This window comes from Gracilinanus agilis, chromosome 1 (assembly GCF_016433145.1).
Source record: "Gracilinanus agilis isolate LMUSP501 chromosome 1, AgileGrace, whole genome shotgun sequence".
Classification (NCBI taxonomy): domain Eukaryota; kingdom Metazoa; phylum Chordata; class Mammalia; order Didelphimorphia; family Didelphidae; genus Gracilinanus; species Gracilinanus agilis.
Genome location: NC_058130.1, coordinates 663,430,313 through 663,449,078, shown reverse-complemented (window position 1 = coordinate 663,449,078; position 18,766 = coordinate 663,430,313). Strand labels below are relative to the sequence as shown.

At 38.1% G+C, this 18,766-nt stretch overlaps 1 pseudogene; it reads left to right on the top strand.

Annotated features, from left to right (window-relative positions):
* Window positions 1-351: 351 nt before the first annotated feature.
* The window catches only part of LOC123255340, a 42,616-nt pseudogene continuing 24,201 nt past the window's right edge, over window positions 352-18,766 (top strand).

Sequence of the window (18,766 nt, the reverse complement as noted above, 5' to 3'; positions counted from 1 at the left end):
CTCTATCCATGGTACCACCATTTACCTGGGCTTTAAATGCAAGCAGAGGCTCCAGGATCTGATCCCTGAGGCAAAGGGGAATCCCCAGAATTTCTCTTTCAGGAGAGAGATATCATGGTGGGGGGTGTAAGGAAGTTCCTTCAGCAACTGAGTGAAAGCCGGATGCCCTAAGGCTACTGCAGCATCCTGGGGAAAGTGCTCAGGCTTAGATGGGGGAAACTGAGTAACTGGCTGGCTGTGTGGGATGAGGCAGGGCGAGAGATCATGGCAGGAGAGAGTGAAGTCTGGTTTGGTTGGGCGTGTCGAATTTGAGACCCTTGGAGGGTTGCCAGTTGGAAATGGAGGAAGGCGATGGCTCGGCTGGGTTTGGAGCTCAGCCTGGAGATCCGGGAGTCTGCGGGAGGAGATTGTCCTCAGGAGAGCTGTTCAAGTGAGGGAGAAGAGAGGAGCGACCTGGGAAAACCCAGGGGCAGGGGCAGGGATGAGGATGATGGACCAGTAAAGGAGGCCAGGCGTGGGGGAGCATCAGCAATTGCTCCCCATTTCTGTCTTTGCTGTGTTGAGCTTTCCCTAATCTCTCTCCCTCTCCCTCCCTCCCTCCCTCTCTCTCTCTCTCCCTCTCCCTCTCCCTCTCTCTTTTTCTTTATTAAGGATGGCATATGATTACAAATCATACAATGTCTTCCAGCACAAGGAAGTATCATGGGTAGATTATGCTTTAGGAATATTAATTTGATAGTGGAGACAGAATGAATTAAAGAGAAGCAAGATTAGGTGAGAAGACCAACTAGGAAACCACTGAAATAAGCCAAGTAAAGAAGTTATTAAGAAGGTCTGAAGTTGGATGGTAGCCAAGGCAGTAGAGAGAAGGGGATGGATTTGAGAAATGTTACAGAGCAAGAATAGACAAGAATTGGCAACTCATTCTTTTTGGGAGTATTGAAAGAAGGTGAGTTAGAGAAGAGTTGAAATGATTTCAAATATCTGAACCAAAGTGATTAGAAGGATGTAATATTCATGACAGAAATACGGGAGTTAGGAAGAGGAAGGAGATTTAGGAGAAAAGACTTGGACCTGTGAGAGTTTAAGCAATACCAATGGGGCATACAGGTGGAGTTCTTTTGCAGGGACTTGGAGAGGAAAGACTAGAGCTCAAAGGTTAAGCTGAATAGGGATAAATGTAAGAATTTACATCTGAGTCCAAAAAAATCAACTTTACATGTAGAAGATGGATAATACATGAGATAGCAATTGTTCTGAAAAAAAGATCTGGGATGTATAGAATCATTATATGTCTGCAGTGTGATTTGACAGCCAAAAAAGTAAATACAATTTTGGCCTATGTTAAAAGCTTCTGGGACTCAGAATATGGTAGTCTCATTGTACTCTGCCCTCAGAGACTTCTTCTGGAATCGTGTGTTCAGTTCTAAGATGGACTTTGAGAAGCTGGAGAGTATCCAAAGATGAAAGGTCTTGAGTCCATGTCATAGGAGATTTTAATGGAAGGAAATAGACAAATTTAGTCTGTAGAAGAAAAGACTTAGGCAGGATAGGAGAGAGATGATAGTTTTTTTTCAAGTATTTGAGAGAGACTACCATGTAGAGAAGAGATTAGACTTCTGTTTGGTCCTAGAGAGCAGTACCAGGAAAAATGGGTAGAAGTTGAAAAGAGGCCAATTTATGATTAACAGAAAAGCTTCCTAACAATTACAGTTTCTCCAGAGTAGGATTGACTATGTTGTGAAATGATGGCTTCCTCCTCCTTACAGGTAATTAAAAATTTTTTATTTTTCCACAATTACATGTAAAAATAATTTCCAACATTTTTCAAAGAATGAGTCTTGAATTCTCTCCCTCCCTCCCCTTCATCTTCTCTACCCCTGCTGAGATGGTAAGCAAACCCATATAGATTTTACATGTGCAATCATGCAATATATTTTTCCATATTAATCCTTCTGTGAATGGAGACACAAACCAATAAAAAGAAAGTGAAAAAAGTTTGCTTTGGTCTAGATTCAGACTCCATTAGCTCTTTCTCTGGAAGCAGATGGTATTTTTTAAAATCCTAAGTCCCTTGGGATTGTTTTGGATCATTATATTACTGAGAATAGCCAAGTTATTCATAGTTATCCATTATGCAGTATTCTTGTCACTGTGTACAATGTTCTGGTTCTGCTTATTTCACTCTGCTTCAGTTTGTGTAAGACTTTCCAGATTTTTCTGATCTCTTACTCATCATTTCTTACAGCCCAATAGTATTCCATTACAATCATATACTATAACTTACTCAGCCATTCTCCAATTGATGGGTATCTCCTCACTTTCCAATACTTTGCTCCTACAAAAGTAGATGTTTTAAATATTTTTAAACCTATAGGTCTTTCTCCTTTTTGGGTTTTATCACTTTGATATACAAACTGAGTAATGGTATTGTAGGGTCAAAGGGTATTATTGTTTTAGGTCCTTTGGGCATGGTCCAAATTTTTCTCCAAAATTATTGAATCAGTTCACAACTCATCCAACAGGGCAATCATGTGCCAATTTTCCCACATCCCCTCTGAATTTTTTCATTTTTTCTGTCATCATATCCAATATGATAGTTGTAAGATGGTATTTGAGAGTTGTTTTAATTTGCATTTCTCTAAAAGCTAGTAATTTAGACTATTTTTTTGCTTAAGTATACAAAGCTTTAATTACTTTGTTTGAAAACTGCCCTTATAATAATAAAGTTCTTGGGAGTTACAAGAATCATCTTCCCATGTAAGTATGTAAACTGTTTAACCTTATTGAATGTCTTTTGATTTCTCTTTCCTGTTTCCTTTTTTATACTTCTCTTGAGTCTTCTATTTGAGTCAAATTTTCCATTCAGCTCTGGTCTTTTCATCAAGAATGTTTGAAAGTCCTATATTTCTTTGAATAACTATTTTTACCCCCTGAAACATTAGGCCCAGTTTTGCTGGGTAAGTGATTCTTGGTTAAGTCCTAGATACTCTGCTCTTCTGGAACATCATATTCCAGGCACTCTAATCCTGACTGTGGTTCCATGATACTTGAATTGTTTCTTTTTGGTTGCTTGATATATTTTCTTCTTGACCTGTAAGGTCTGGAATTTGACTATGATATTCCTGGGAGTTGTCCTTTTGGGATTTCTTTCAGGAGATGATTGGTGGATTCTTTCAATTTCTATTTTGCCCTCTGGTTCTAGAATGGTTTTCTTTGCTAATTTCTTGAAAGATGATGTCTAAATTAATTTTTGATCAGGGCTTTCACCTAGTCCAGTGCTTCTTAGATTATCTCTCCTGGTTTTATTTTCCATGTTGTTTTTCCCATGAGATATTTCATATTTTTTCTATTTTTCCATTCCTTTGACTTTGATTGTTTCTTGATGCCTCCTGAAGTGTTTACTTTCCACTTGCCAAATTCTAATTTTTAGAGTATAATTTTTTTGAGTGAGTTTTTCTACCATGATTTCCATTTGGCTAATTCTACTTTTGAAAGAGTTATTCTCTTCAGTGCATTTTGGTATATATTTTTCCATTTTTCCATTTCTACTTTTTAAGAAGTTCTCTTAAGTGGAATTTTTTGCCTCCTTTATTAATTGGCCTATTCTGTTTTTTTAAGGTATTATTTCTTCAGCATTTTTTGTGCCTTCTTTACCAAGCTATTGACTTTTCCCCCATGGTTTTCCTATATCATTCTCATTTCTTTTCCTAGTTTTTCTTCTCTCTCTCTTACTTGATTTTTAAAAATCTTTTTTGAGCTCCTCCATTAATTCTTATGGGGCTTGAAAATAAATTAAATTTTTCCTAAAGGCTTGGTATCTAGCAATATTGACTTTGTTGGTTTCTGAGTTTGAATTTTGGTCTTCCTTGCCACCAAGATAACTTTCTTTGCTGAGTTTCTTGTTGTTGTTGTTGTTGTTTGCCCATTTCCCAACTTTTTCCTTTTCTTTTAATAAAAAAATCTGTTAAAATTGGCCTCTGTAATTGTAGTAGGGAGTACTATTCCAAGCTTTAGGTTCTTTGCGCAGCTGCCTTCCACATTAGTTCTGGGGATCTATCTGGTTTCAATTCTTCCAAGATGGTATGACGTAAGGAAAGGTGTGTTTAATACTCCCCTGGCCTGTGCTCTGGTCATTGAGTAACATTGAGCACTCTTTCCTGTCTTGGAATTCCATGGTCCTCTGCTCCCTGTCCCCTAAGCATTGGTGTCTGCTATTATTCCTCTTCACCCTGAGCCAACGCCCCAGGACTGTTTCCAGGATTTGTGTATGTGCACTTCAACAATATTCTTACACTGAGAGCCAGCAAAGAGACCCCTGTAATCTTCTAAATAGTTGTCTGACCTCTCCTTACAGTCTTTGCCTGAGAGCTCTGGAAGTTGCTGCTTATAATGCTGTATTCAATATGTATTGCTATGGTAGAACTTGCCTTAGTGTGCTGCTTTGTGCTTCACTCCTTCTCAGGTGAAATAGATCTTTTATGCTGGCCTTCTAATTGTTTGGGACTGAAAAATCATTTTACCCTGTTTTGGTGGGTAAAATACATATCATAATTTTTGGAGGATAACTTGATAGAGATCAGGGGAGTCTGTGTGCCTTCTCCACCAGCTTGGTGCTACTCCCTGCCCCAGAGGTCTTTAAGTACATGTTGAGCAATTATTTGTTGGCTATATTAGAGTAGGGATACATTTTTGTTTAGGAGTTAGACCAGAAGGCCCCTGAGGTTCCTTAAACCTCTCAAATTCTAGTCTGACTTATGTGCTTCTCTGAGAGAGAAAAAGGCTAGAAATGCAGATTTGTGAGTCATTTGTACAGAGCAGATAGTTGCATTCATGAAAGATGATGAGATCATTAAGAGTGTAGAAATAGAATATAAGAGGAGCCTAGACAGAGAACTGAGATATACCCACAAAAAGAATAGGACATAGATGATGACAATGCAAAGAGACTAAGAAAACTGAGTCAGACAGACAGGAGAAAAATGTGGAAAAAGCAGTCACCAATAAGAATAAGAGAGCATCCAGAATGAGGGAGTTATCTGTAATGTCAAGTGTTTCAGAGAGACCCTATCAGATGAAGACTATGAGAAGGTTTTGGATTTACCAATAAAGGGTCACAGATGGTCTTAGAGAGATATTGTTCAATGGGATCCATTTTGTATAGTGTTAAGAAATAAGTAATAAGTGAAGAAGTGGAGACCATGAGTATTGATAATTTTTCCTAGGAGTTTTTGGCTATTAAAAGGAGGATCAATGGAGGTTAGTAATAGCTTATGAGATGGTAAACTCAAATGAAGAATTTTTTTGTTTGTTTTTAAAGATAAGCAAGATCTGGACTTGCTAGTAGATAGCAATGAAGGTGCAAGTAAAGAGAAAATAAAAACTAGAAAGAGCTGGAGGATGGTTTAGGGGCTAAGCCCTAGAAGGAGAGTGAAGGAAGTGAGATCCTAGGCACAATTAAAGGGGTTGGAATTGGCATAGAAAAGGATCACTTTTTTATTATGAAATTGGAGCAAAGGAAGTGAGTGGGAGATGATACCATGGGAATTTTAGGAATAGATTTTAAAAGAAGAAAGTCCAAATGGATAGCCTTAATTTTTTTTCCAATAAAGCATAAAAGAGTTAAAGTTCTCTGTTGAGAGAGATGGTGGAGGAAAAGGTAAAAGTGAATGGAGAGGTGGAAGAGAAAGTTTGAACAGAAATTGTGGAGAATAAAATAAAAAGTAATCAAAAAACTGTAAAAATATTGGCCTGTAGCAATGAGGATACAGTTGAGATTAGATAACATAAACTTATGGCAGAACTAGTTTGACTTCTTCTAACAATATTCAGCTGCCAGTAGATAAAGAGTTTGTTGCTATTCATCCTTCCTTTTCAAAGAGGACCAGTGATTTCAAGAGGGACTTGCATGTTAATTGGGTTGAAGTAAGGCCCCTTATGTAGTCATCAGCCTCACTATCTTTTCCACAATCATCTGTGGCAGGATAAAAGTCAAGATGACTGTGGATGGTCTGGGTTGAAGTTGATGACCCTTGGTCATTTCAATGTCTGACCAATTTCTAAGCACTACACAGCCCCTGCTTCAGTCACTTTCATGGCTTTTGAAACAATTTTTTTCTCATTTGCCCATTCTGCTAGGTGGAAGTTTTCACATGTTTGAGGTAGGCTGACATCACCCTAACTCACCAGTGGGTTTGAGGCCTATTGGTTATTCTCAATTTTAGCCATTTAATGAGACAGTTTTTATCAGGGCATGGCTTTAGCTGGAGCCACTGTAGAGAGTTGGGTGAAAGGTAGACACCAAAAATGAGTGAGCAGTCCTAAAAGAGTCCTCACCCCAGAGGTTTCCTTGAACAAAGAATAGAGAAAGCAGGCATTGGGGATAATTCAGAGCAGAGGTTTAAAAAGAGGAGGGAGAGGACAAAAACACAAGAGACTCAAGACACGGTGCAAAGTTGAGCTGCCTGACTCAATATTTTGAAGGAAGAGAAGTGATACTGGAGCAAGGGTGAAGATATGGGAAAGCAGAGAGAGATGGAAGACTTGGAGATTGTAGTGAGGACAGGAAATAAGCTTTAGGCGAGGTGATACACAAGATAGAAAGAATATCACTGGCATCCCTAACATATCAAGGAACCAAAGAAGTCTTCAATGGATCCTCTTTGGTGAAGTTATAGAAAGACACATTGTGAAAGAGATGCCATCTGTAGCTATGGAGGGAATGTCCACATTGATCAGATCACAGACCCATTAAAGAGCTTATGCAAGAGAAGTTGGAACAAAGTAAGTACAATGTAGGGTCTAAGGAAGAAAATATATTTCATTTAGGACCTGTATGATCATGGATGGTCACTTGAGTTTTCCAAAGCTCATTTTCCTCATCCAAAAAAAAAGAATTTGAAGAAAGTGTGTGATGGTGGGGAAAAAAAACACTGGCTATAGAGTGAGAGGACCTGGGTTCAGGTCCTGCCTCTGATCCTTACTAGCTCTGTGACTGTGGGCAATCTTACAGGATAAAGGTTCTCAACCTTTTTTTCATTTTTTTGTGCTGTACCCTTAATGTTTCTAAATGTATTCAACAAAATACATGAATTAAAAAGAAAACCAATTATTTTGAAATAAAATATAAACAAAAAATTTTAAGTTCACAAACTCCAGGTTAAGAACCCTTGACAGAAGATAGCATTTGAGCCATCTTGAAGCCATTCTTTTGCCTTTCCACCTTTCCAAATGAAAGCATATATTTCCCTTCCCAAATTTTATTACATTAAAACACTTTCTTTTTTATTTGCTATTTGTATTTCTCTTGTTATAGTGTTAACTTCTTGAGAAAGGACACTGTGTCTATACCACCCAGTGGCCAACATAAGGCCTTGCTAGGTGGATGAAATTTAGAAATGTTTGTTGAATTGAATGAAATGCATAGGTTTTCAACAGGCCTGAGAATGATGCCTCCCTCTCCATTGAAACGAGGTAAAACAGCAAAATGGGCAGCTTGTTTTCTGAGCCCTTCTCACTGTAACAGTGTCCTCTTATTTCTTCCTGGCATCTTCTCAGTAACTTTTTGATATCCCCCAGTGAATCCCAAGGCCCTACTGTGGCTGCCCCTAGAGTAATAACCTGTAGTTTGAGTAAAATAGGTAGGCATTATAATCTCTATTGGGCAACTAGGTGGCTCAGAGTGCTGGCCCTGGAGTCAGGAAGATTTGAGTCTAAATCTGGATTCAGGTACTTACTAGCTATGTGATCCTGAGCAAATCACTTAACCCTGCTTGCCTCAGTTTCCTCATCTATGAAATGATCTGGAGAAGGAAATAGCAAACCACTCCAAGCTGGCTCTCCTCTACTGTGCACTGTGCTATCATCATCTTTGTGTTGCTGTCTCATGTACTGATCCAACAAGGCTAAAGAGGCTGACAATGTAGATGGGATTGGGTCTGAAATATCAGGAGAAGAGTCAGGTCTCCCACCAAATTCTCCTGTATCAAAGACTGGAAGGGCAGTTTAAAATAATTCAGGAAACCTTGAGAGCTGAGGATGGTGTCACCAAAGCAGCCACCAAATAGCAGTAGAACAGGCATACTCTTCAAAACCTGAAGAATCTCATTGGCCTTGGGTTCTAAGCTCACCAATAGCATGTTATGCCCAACAAAGAGGGGCAATAGGTTTTGGTACATTGTTTGTGCCAAGAATCATTTACCAAGAAAACTCCAAATTGGGTCACAAAGAGTCAAACACAACCAAACAACAGTAAATATCATCCCTGTTATATAGGTCCATAAATGGAGGTTCAGACAGATGAATTATTAGAATTGGAGTTAGACTTAGAAGGGTCCTTCAAGGTCATGGAGTCCAAGAACCTCATTGTACATGGGAGGCCCCAAAAAAGTTTAAGTGACTCATCCAAGGCCATAAAGTTAGTAAATAAGGGCAGGATTTGAATTTGACTCTGAATATAGTACTGTAGCCACAATATTCCCAAGTGAACTTGCTTAAAGTCCCTATTAAGTGGCAGAGCTAGCACTAGAATCCAGGCCCTCTGACTCCCAGTTCTGTGTTTTTTTCAGTACACTAAGACTGGGGAAATTGTCTTACTTCATTCACCATTATTCCCGCCTCCTTGCCTTGGTAGCCGAAGGAGAATAATGCAGTCCATGAGAAGAATATTCTGAGGGGTAAAGGAAGGGAGACGTTTTATAATAGGTACAACACAATATTTATGGTATTTATTACTCTTTCCGGGACCTATAGAACAGATCTCTTCTGAATGAGGAGGGTCTACTGTCCTCATTTCCTACAAAGCTGCCACTTAGGAAGGTTAGAGAAGTGGGGACTCTGGCAAAGCAATGAATAAATGAAAAGCAATTTAGCATGAGTGAGCTGGGGAAGGTCAGCTCTGAATGACCTGATAATTTGTTTGCTGGCCAGTGAGAGTTGTCAAAAAGGGAAGTTGTACCTGAGTTTTCTTTAAAAATAAAACCGAAATACATTGACTTTCTTTTATTTGACTTAAAAAATGTGGCAATGAAATGACAGCCAACACTTATATATATATTGACCATATTCACAAACGTTCTCTAACTGGATGTAATTCAATAAATATGGCAACAGACGAGAAAGAAGGACCAGGCCAGAGTATTCGCTGGTATTCACTAGACAGTGTTGAAAGGACTAAACAGCAAACACAGGTGGCTTCCCATGAGGAAAGTCCCTCAATCAATGAAGCTCCTCCAAATCTTATAATGTCAGAGAGCTGATTAGATTCAGTAGAATCAAATGGGATTTCCAAAGTGTACATAAGGATCTTTCCAGGTTGCACATGGACTTAGAAAATCACATATTACCATTATCTATGTTGTCTTATATTTTTAGTTCTTTGATTAAATATTTCCTAGTTTATATTTTAATTGGTATAGAGGGGTCATAAAGAGTTGGATACAGTTGAAATGATGGAACACATGGTCAAAGATAACTTGCCCTAGGACACAGAGACCATGCATTCAGGCCAAGGTCTTCATGACTCTGGACCTCTATCCACTATACTACACTGTCTTTCTAAAGATACTGGTTTTAAAGAGATGGCTTGTCATTGTGCAATACAATAACCTTATATTTATGTTACAATGAACTTGTACTCATTGAATCTAACTCACAGTGATCCTGGGGGCAGGAGGCACTGGACAAAGATACTATTATGTTCCCAGTTTTACAAATGAGGAAATGGAAGTGCAGAGGTCAAAGACCTTGGACAAGATGATATGGGCAAGGAGATGACAGAATTGAGATTCAGATGTCCTGCCTTCCTAGTCTAATGCTTTCTTTGCTACAATAGGCCACCCAACAAAAAGGCTGCCTTAGAAATGCATTATTTCACAGTGACTTCAGGTCAAAATGCCTCATGTCAACGTACTAAAAAAGAATGAGGACCACACGGATTCTCTTCATTCCACAGGGAGAGCATTCACCTGACATGAAAGTGACACAAATACAACCTTACCCTTCTAACCAAGTGACAAATTATTTTCCCCCTTAATCTTCCCTCTCCACCCCAGGAACATCCTGTACTATCTTGGGTTTGGGGGGGTCAAGTTGACCCAGACTAGAGAAAACTGACAACAAAAGGAAAGCAGGCTTGCTCTTAGCCATAACCATCAGCTCCTACCACCCACACAAGGTCAGCACTAATAATACCACATTTTTTTTTTACATCCACCAAACATTTTGCAGGCATTAACTAATTATTCTTCTGAGGCCTGAGTTTATGGATGTTCAGATTGGTGCCTTTAATGATTTAACAGCAAATCTCCATTCTACCCTCCAAATTGGGCTTTGCTAAAATCCTCAACTAGCTGGTCAAGGGAATGACAATGAGGTAGAAGAAACTTCTGTTCAAATATGAACTGGACTCCAAACCTTGAGGGACCTTCAACTTTGCAGTTCTCTAAATACTTAGAACAGAAAGCACATCATCATATTCTCTAAACAAGGCTTTTGTTACCCATGAATAATAATAAATAGCTAACATTTAGATAGCACCTACTAAGTGCCAGGCACTGAACCAAGTGCTTTATAAATATTATTTGATTAGATACTCACAACAACCTGGGGAGGCTGGTGCTATTATTGAAGGAAGGAAGGAAGGAAAAAAGGAAGAAAGGAAGGATAAGAGGAAGGAAGGAAGGACAAAAAGAAGGAAGGAAGAAAGGAAGGAAGGAAAGAAACATTTATTAAGCACCTATTATATGCCAGGTTCTTTATTAGTCCTTTTACAATTATTATCTCATTTGATCTTCACAATAACCTTGGGAGATTGATGTTATTAGTATCCCCATTTTATAACTGAGTAAACTGAGTCAGAGTTTAAGGGACTTGCTCAGGGTCACACATGGAGTGTCTGAGGCTGAATCTGAACCTAGGTTTGTCCTGGCTCCAGGCTCTATCAATGTTCTATGAACTTTATCACCTAGCTGCCTCTGATAGCAGAAACAGAAAGGCATAAAATTAGACTCCAAGGTCACACTGCCTAATTCTTTCCTCCTGAGGCACTAAGCTAGCTTCTTGGGGAGATAGATGAAGCTGCCAGTTCTATTTCTCTGTGACAACACATGATGCCATGTAGCCCTGGTTACATTAATGCCTATATGTCATGTCCATAAAACAATTCAAATGGGTTTCTAGATGAAGAAATTATATTCACTAAAATTAAGTGGAGAAATTAAGAAAACTGGCACTTCTACTAGAGTATAATGCCATCTAGGGAGTGGGAGGGTAGCTAGCTATGTGCTTGATGCTGAGAAAGGAGTGAGATGAGGATGAATGGAATGGGTGCAGAGAGACCAACTGAGGTTGGGAGCAATCCAGTCATGGTGCTGATGCTGCTCAGTCCTGAATCTCCCCCTTGATGTCCTTAAAGTAGTGAGTGTGGATACCTCTGGATGTCTTTCACTCTGACTTCAGCTGGCCATACATAAAAATGCCTTATGCCAGTGTACTAAAAAAGAATGAGGACCCACAATGACCTTGATCATTACACAGGGAGAACATCCATCTGATATTAAAGCAAGACACATAAAACCTTGCCATACCACCCAAGTCATTGATTTCCACCCTCTTAACCTTTCTTATTCCTAGTAACATCCTGTGCTATTTTGGGAACCCAAGAATTGAGAGAAGGGATACTCAAGCTGAAATTCATGTTTTTAAAAGCCCTTTCCATTTAAGAACATGTACCTCTCTCCTTTGTTTTTAGAGGTAGGGGACTTTGGGCATGGACTATTGTAAGTACTGTCAGATTCAATTGATCAACTGTTAATATAGTTTTATTTCTTTCTTTTTAAAATTCTTTATTACCAAGGAATTCTGTTTGGATGGGAAAGTGGGGTGGAAAGAGGAAAAAAGGGACATACCCAAAAATAAATATGATGTTTCAAAAAATCAATCACCGTGATTTTTAAAAAAATAACCCTTCCTAAATGAGAGGATATCCTTTGATTGGGAAATGGTTGAACAAATTGTAGTATCTATTGGTGATGGAATACTATTGTGCTCAAAGGAATAAAGAACTGAAGGAATTCCATGTGAACTGGAAAGACCTCCAGGAATTTTGCAGAGTAAAAGGAGCAGATCCAGGAGATCATTGTACAGAGACTGATACATTGTGATACAATCAAACATAACGGACTTCTCTACTAGCAGCAATGCAAAGATCCAGAGCAAGGCTGAGGGACTTATGAGAAAGAAAACTAGCCACATTCAGAGGAAGAACTGTGGGAGGAGAAACACAAAAGAAAAACAGCTGCTTGAACACATGGGTTGATGGGGATATTATTGGGGATGTAGACACTAAACGATAACTCTAGTCCAACTATCAATAATATGGAATTAGGTCTTAATCAGTGATACATGTAAAACCCAGTGGAATTGTGCATTGGCTAAGAGGGGGTTAGGGGGTTTTGGGGAAGAGGGAAAGAACATGAAACATGTAACTACAGAAAAATATTCAAATTTAAAATTTAAAAAATTAAAATTTTTAAAATTTTTAAAATTAACCCTTCCTACAGTAATAGCTTTCTGATTATGGAGTGGTCTTTAGCAGAAGCAGTTTGAGGAACATTATACTAAAACATAAACAGACTTAATTAATCTAGAGAAATAGAATATAGATAATGTTAACAAGACAATCAGCAGAGTACTCCAACATATCCCTTAAGGATTGCTCCTGAACCCACGCAGAGCAGCCTTTTGTTGGTGGTCTATAAATCAGCAGCAGAAGAAACATTTCTTACTTGCTCAAAGTCTCTTTCATTATAAATTCTGAGAGGAAGTCTCTTTCATAGGTCAGTCCCTTGGTCTCCCATGCCACATGCTCAATTCCCATCATGAGGCATCTCTAGAATGGGAAATTAGGAGTAAGCTTATTTAAATTGGGTTTGACCTACAGAGCAGCACAAGCCTTGACCTCAGACAAACACAGACACCCATGAAGAGTCCCCACTCACTACGTCAACAATACAAAGGAAGAGAGACTTAGGGCTTAGCAAAATCAGCAGTATAGTCCCATTGTTCATCTTAGTTTCAGCTACTCTCTCTATACCTACTTTCTTATTTTTTTTAACTCTTACCTTCAGTCTTAGAATCAATATTGTGTATTGGTTCCAAAGCAGAAGAATGGTAAGAGCTAGGCAATGGAGAGGTTAGGTAGCTTGCCCAGGGTCACATAGCTAGGAAGTGTCTGAGGTCAAACTTGAACCCAGGACCTCCTGTGTCTAAGTCTGGCTCTCAATCCACTGAGCCACTCAGCTTACCCCTCTACACCTACTTTCAATCGTTCACTAATTGGTGTGCTGAAGCCAAGTTAAAATGGCTCTCCAGAGATTATTTAGAGTGTATTTACACTTCAGAAATCAGCCTATGCTAAAGATCAGGGTTTGATTTATTGTTTTCTCAATTGTCAGACTAAAGTAGAAAATGGAGAAAATGCTAGTAATGCAGACCAAACTTGAAAGTGTATGTTGAGAACACTTCTTCCCTCCCCCCACACTCCCAAAGCTGCTTGTTAAACACTTCCAGCACAACCATGCTCTCACACCACTCTGCTTATCACATAGCATAGGTTGGCCATCTCACTACTACCTAAATGCCATAAATACTTTATTATAGACCGTCTTATTACCCTGGGGTTCATAGACCTCCAAGGAGTTCATAGATAGATTTCAGGAAGCCTGTGAACTTAAGCAAAATCATATCTTTATTTTCACCAACTTTCTACTAAAAGCTAACGTTTCCTTAATCATGAATATAGCTGGGTGGCTCAGTGGATAGAGTGCTGGGCTTGGAGTCAGGAAGATTCTTCTCTCTGAGTTCATATCCGATCTCAGACATTTACTAGCTGTGTGACTCTGGGCAAGTCACAACTCCGTTTGCCTCAGATTCCTCATCTGTACCATGAACTGGAGAAGGAAATCGTAGATCATATTTTGCCAAGAAAACCCCAATGGCATGACAAAGATTTGAACATGACTGAAAAACAATTTAGCAACAAAATAAACGTTACTCTGAGAAGGAATCCCTAGGCTTCCCCAAGCTGTCAGAGGGATTCATATCACAATAAAGTTAAGAAATCTTGCTCTGGCTGAAGTACTGATGCGATTGTGCTCATATTTCTTCTTTCTAGGTTTATGTGCCATCACTCCCTCCTTGTCCTCCTGCCTAACTGACCACTCATTCCTAGTCTCTTTTGCTGGATCCTTCTCCATGTGACTATCAAAATGGGGTGCGCTCTTCAATGACTTTTCTTCTCCCTCAATATAACTTCATTTGGTAATCTCATTAATTCCCCTGGATTTGATTTTCTTCTCTATGCTGATGATTCTCAAATCTACTTATCCAGCCCTACCTTCTCTGCTAACCTCCAGACTCTTATCTCCAGGTGGCTATTAGACATCAATGTAGACCACTGGTTCCCAAACTTTTTTGGCCTACCGCCCCCTTTCCAGAAAAAATATTACTTAGCCCCCTGGAAATTAAATTTTTAAAAAATTTTAATAGCAATTAATAGGAAAGATAAATGCACCTGTGGCCATCGCCACTTTCCTGGATTTCTGTAGCACCCACCAGGGGGTGGTAGCACCCACTTTGGGAATCACTGATGTAGACATTAGAACTAGATATTCAGTAGACATTTTAAACTCACCATGTCCCAAACAGAACATATTATCTTTCCCCTAAACTTTTCCCCTTTCCAAACTTCCCTATTATTGTCTAATAGTACTGATAGTACTATTCCCTAGCATTGTCTAGGGTAACCTCATTCTCCCAGTCCCTCAGGCTCACAATTTAGGTGGCATCCTCAACTCCTCACTATCTCTTAATCTCTATATCCAATCTATTCCTAAAGCTGGTTGGAAAAAAAAAAGGCTTTTATCTTTGGAACAGAATATGTCACTTTTCTCCTCTGTCTTGGTGCAGACCAGGATCAACTGGACTATTGTAATAGTTTGCTGGCTTGGTCTGCCTGCCACAAGCCTCTCTCCATGCCACTATATCCTCCATTCAGTCACTAATGTGATTTTCCTAAAGCACATGTCTGATCAGGTCACCCAACTCATCAAACTCCAATAACTTTTGGTTCTAGGATCAAATACAAAATATTCTGTTTGCCATTCAAAACTCTTCATAACCTAGCCCCATCCTACTTTTCCAGCCTTCTTATACTTAGACCTCTAATATGTATTCTTTAAATCAGTAACACCAGCTTCCTTGTTTCCTATTCTCTTTCAGCTTTGGTTTTTCCTCTGGTGTTTTTCTCTGGGATGGTTTTCCTCATCATCATTGCCTATCAGTTTCCCTGTCTTCCTTCAAGTTTCAACTAAAATTCCACCTTATTTTTTTAACCCCCTTACTTTCCATCTTAGAATCAGTACTGTGTATCCATTTATTTTTTAATGTCATGCAAAATACACTTCCATATTGGTCATTGGTGTAAGAACAAATTCAAACATAACCACAACCCCAAAACAAAACTAAAGATACCCTAATGTGAAAGACAACTCCAACAGTTCTTTCTTTGGAGGTAAATAGCATTCCCCATCAAAAGTCTTTCAGGATTATCCCAGATCAGGGTATTGCTGAGAGTATCCAAGTTTTTGCAGATAATCATCATCTAATATTGCTGTTACTGTGTACAATGTTCTCCCAGTTCTGCTTATTTCAGTCTGTAACAGTTTCACAGACCTCTCCAGCTTTTTCTGAAATCATCTTGCTTATCATTTCTTAGAGAACAATAGTATTCCATTACCAACATGTACCACAATTTGTTTAGTCATTTCCTAATTAATGGACATCCCTTCAATTTCCAATTCTTTGCCATATATATTGGTTTCCAAGGCAGAAAAGCAGTAAGGGTGGGGCAATTGGGATAACTTGCCCAGAGGCACACAGCCAGGAAATGTCACATTTGAACCCAGAACCTCCTCTCTCTAGGTCTGTCTCTCAATCCACTGAGCCACCTAGCAGTCCCTAAAATTCAACCTTTTAGAAAATCTATTCTAATCACTTATCAAGTACCTTTTATCTGTTAATTATTTCCTTTTTATCCTGAATGTATTTTATTGGTATATAGTTGCTTGCTTTTGTCTCCCTCATTTGATTATGAGCTCTCTGAGGATAAGGACTGTCTTTTGCATTTCTTTATCTCTTTACCTTTTAGTAAAATGACTAACATATAGTGTTTAATAAATGTTTGTTGACTGCCTAAATTTCTGCTTAATTCTGGAGTTCCTACTACCCCAACTCCAAAAGCAGTCTAGATGGGCAAACTACCCCACCTTGGGCCAGATACAGCCCCCTGAAATGTTCTATCCCACAGTGGGACATTATTCCTAATCTGACAAATACAATGAGTAGGATACAATACAATGAAACTTCAAAAGAGTTGCCTTAGAAACAGACTGACAGATGAGCATTTCCTTTCCTTTGGCCCCCTCTTTAAAAAATTTGCCAATCACTGGTCTAGAGTGATCATATATGATTTATGAAATTTTCCCCTACTTTCTCCTCTACCTCTCTTCTGCAAGGTCCATTCTTTCTACTGTTTGAAACTCTGAAATAAATTGCACAAATGTGATTTTACTCCTTTAGAGAAGTTCCTTGCCAGAAAGAGATTTGTCTGCTTGATATTTGTTTGAGTTGATAGTTGATGCTCTGGAACAAATGTATTTTGAACCAAACCTTGAGTATCTTAATGTTGTGTTGCCTCCCACACAAATTTTTAAGCTCTTCTTCCTGCCTTCATTTTCTTAAGTGCTATTTCCACTTTCTCAATATAGAACATTGAGTCCAAACATAATAATTATACTGTCATTGATAATAACGGTATATTTCTATAGTAATGGTAGCAAATTTGTCCCATTTCACATCTATTTGTGGTCCTTCTTTTAGAAAGAACATCTATAAGTGTTCTCAGAATTATTTGGCTTTGTTGAATTTCCCATCAAACTTTCTATAAATTTGTCTTTTCCTCTGCTACTTTTTTGCTGTTTTGAAATAAGATATTGGTCATAATTTTGGTAACCTTCCTTTATTGCTTCTGCTATTATAAAAAAGCTGTTGGTTGTCATGATCTTTAAAATATTTCCTATACTCTCTCCTTACCATTCATAATATGATATATTCACAGATCTGTCCTTACCATTCATAATATGATATATTCACAGATCTGAGATTCATTTTTTATTAAACTTCAAAGTGAATGAAACTTGTACTCTAAACTAGTATTGTCCTTGGCTATTACATTTCTCTAATTGGCAAAAAAGATCAAGTATTTTCTGAGGCAATTTCTTGGCTCTTACAGTCTCCTCAAATAGGGTGACTGTTTATATCAAATAAATTAAAGCCTCCCAAACAAATACTGATATTCAGAGTCAATGTCTATGCTTTTATCTATTTCCAAATCATTAGAGTCAATTTAGATTATTTAAAGAATTCTAATTGGAACTGTACTAACTGTACACAGTGAATTCTCATCTTTATCCCTTTTCTCCCAATTTTATGTTAGTGTTGGCCTTTTCTCTTACTAGTTGATGATATGATTATATAGGAAGCTGATTTTTAAATGAATGATATTTCAGTAATCAATTATTTCCCATTTGTTAACAAAGACAACTTTGATTTTCCAGTATCTTCTGACCCATTTGTGAAGAAAATGTTTATGATATATATGGGTAAGACTTACAAGTAATTTATAAGTTTTTGTAATCTTTCCTTCATTCCTAATCATATTTTCCAACCATTTTATGTGGGAAGGGAGGTGTATTCTCCTCTGTGCCAAATTTTACAGGGAAGAACTCAGTAAGAGTATTAAGTTACATGTTGACTTACTCAGGAGTATCTTGTTAAGTGCATCACAGCCTCTCTATTTCTTCATCCTCTGCAACAGATGTTGCTGCCTAAATTAAATTATCTTCATGCTAGTCTTTTTGCACAAATGAATCATGAACACTGTAAGGTAAATTCACCAAGTTTCTCATGAAATGATTCTTCTTGTTGCCATTAGGTTCACAAGGACCCTAACTCTGCCAATTCCCTTATTATCTTTTCTGGAGGAAAACTTTTAAGTTTTTATTAGATTTAGCTACTACTTATAGCTTCAGATATCTATTTGGTTATAACTAAGCATGTAAATGCATAGATTGCATGGATGTGTGTATATGGCAAAGTTCTGTTAGAATTAATTCTAACAAGCTGGAGAGAGCCAAATTGTTAAAATGTCAATGTCAGCTAATATTACACCTTAGGAAATCAGAGAATGCTACAAGTTAGGGCTTGGTTTATTGTTTTGTTGGTTAAGACTTAAGAAAATCAAAACAATGCAGATTAAACTTAAAAGTGTGTAAGGCACATATTTTGGAGGGACAATTCTTTTCTAAATATTATTTTATTTTTCTCTAATTACATGTAAAACCAATTTTTAACATTATTTTTTTTTAAAAAATTTGAGTTCCAAATTATGTCCCTCCCTAACTTTCCATCTCCCCTCTCTCTGAGATGGTGAGATATCTGATATAGATTTTACATGTGCAATCATGTAAAATATTTTTCCATATTAGTTATTTTGTGAAAGATATCTGGAGAAAAAGGAGAAGAAGGTGGAGGAGAAGGCGGATGAAGAGGAAGAAGAAGGAAGGAAGGAAGGAAGGAAGGAAGGAAGGAAGGAAGGAAGGAAGGAAGGAAGGAAGGAAGGAAGGAAGGAAGGAAGGAAGGAAGGAAG